We start from the raw sequence: 1,984 nt of genomic DNA, 5'->3' as shown, positions 1-1,984 counted from the left end.
CCAAGTGTTTACAGTCTAGCAGGGGAGATAATACATGTATATAAAAAATTATGATACAAAGTAAACAGAGATAAGCTCTACAAAAGAGGTAAAGGTTGAAAAGGAACCTGTAAATCCCTGACCCCTGAGATGTGCCCCCCCCCCCGCCTTTTTTTTGTACAATAGTAGTCAAACTTGGGAAATAGTGAAATTCTTCCTTTTTTCAAGATTCCTTAAAACCAAGTACTTGGACTATAACTTAGTTAAGGATTTCACAACACATGCTATTTGAGTATCTGATTTGAAAAAGTAAGCAACCGAGCCAGACCACACAATGCACGATGGATGAGATCTTCTGGGCAGGTAGCTCCCTGTCTGCCCAGGCAAGCCAAACCAAGTGAGGCACTGGGTCAAAAAGGAAGGCAGAGTAAAGGATAAATCCATTGACCACCACCCCAGGAGGCCAAGAGACTCTTTCCTTCTCATTAGTCGTGGCTGGCTCTAAAATAAAAATAACACGCTCAAGCTGTGATAGAGGAAAGCTCTTGGTTTGGAAACCAACTACTAAGTATTAGCAAAGAGAGATTATTACCCACTAGAGACTCTCTTTTTGGTATAATTAGAAGAATAGAAAGACCATTGAATAGCGGGATTTGTGAGAAATATGGGTCATGTGTCGGCAACACTGGTTGCTTGCAGAATTGGCTATGTGGGTTGGCACACAGCACTGTGAATATGAGAAACCACAAATCTCCAGGGTTTCCTGAACAAAGTAAAAGGCCTTGTCTATGGATTGCCAGGTTGGAGGCTGGCTCATGAAAGAACCCCTGGGTGAGTGCCAAAGCTACCTGTGCTTTTCCTACCTCTCATTCTCCTCCTCCTTGCCCCCTTCCCTTCCTCCTCCTCTCATTTGGTATCTGGGCGTCTTAGTGGGCCTAACTGTAGCTTATGATGCTTCTGCCAAACCCCTGGAGGAAACAGGCCTTCTCCATGACAACCAAGCAACAACAGCTTTGGACAATGAGACAAACCATACTTCCACGAACAAAACCATGGGAAGCTGACTCTTTTGCCCCTGGAGGACTAGAGGAATTACTCCCCAGTCAGAGGATGCTGCATGTGAAGGCCCAGAAAAGGAATGAACTTCCCTGTATTGACAACAAAGCCAGTTCTTGAGAAGATGCGCCAGAGTGGAGACGCTTTAGAAGCTCCTTGGGAGCCTGAAATGGAAACAAAGTACTTCCCTGTTTTCATCTGTCCAATCCTCTACCAGATTATTATCTTGAGGTCTAAGTAATTTAAGTGAATGTCTTTTAGAAGGTATCATTTGAGAAGAAAAGGAAAAGATGAAATGAGTTTTTCAAACCCTCAGGATTAAGTATACCTTCGACACAGACAAATAACCACATTTTCACAGTGCACTTCCATTTACCTCTGCCTAGAATGCTCTCTCAGTGCTTCCTTCATGCTCTGGAATATTACTTAGCTGGATTTTCATCCAAGGTGATTTCCAGGAGCCCCCAGTGAGGGGCAGGTCCTACATCATCTCTTTCCTTAGCACTTGTATCCAATGCACTTAGATTATGCGTTCGTGCACTTTTATGTCTCTGTACCCCTGCCTCCTTCAAAAAAACAGGGTGGTGGTGTTGATAGAGAGTCAATCTTTTCTTTCTATATCCCCAGTGCCTTCTACGAATTAGGTCAGTAAGGTCAGGACAATTCGTGAATGAATGCATGGAATCTGTATTCCTTGGGCATCCAACAGACAAGAGAACGCAGACTTCTGAGCAATAGACAGGATCAGGAGGGGCCCAAACCCCGTGGTTAGCCTCCCCACAGACCATCCCAACAGGGCAAAGTCTTTCTGTCTCTATTTCTCTTTTCCCATCTATTTGTATAACTCTGTTTTTAGAAATCAAGGGTTGCTCTTGGTAAAACTCTTTAAAAAAAGACTGGGTAAAAATTACTTTACAAATGCCAGTCTGATCCCCTACTTTATCCCAAT

General features: G+C 43.5%; 1 protein-coding gene across 3 annotated transcripts in view; it reads right to left on the bottom strand.

The window, feature by feature from the left end:
* The window catches only part of RORA (RAR related orphan receptor A), a 692,777-nt gene that overhangs the window by 158,488 nt on the left and 532,305 nt on the right, over positions 1-1,984 (bottom strand). The gene's annotated exons all lie outside the window — the stretch shown is intronic.

Source organism: Equus asinus, chromosome 2 (assembly GCF_041296235.1).
Source record: "Equus asinus isolate D_3611 breed Donkey chromosome 2, EquAss-T2T_v2, whole genome shotgun sequence".
NCBI lineage: Eukaryota > Metazoa > Chordata > Mammalia > Perissodactyla > Equidae > Equus > Equus asinus.
This window is presented reverse-complemented; position numbering and strand designations above follow the sequence as displayed.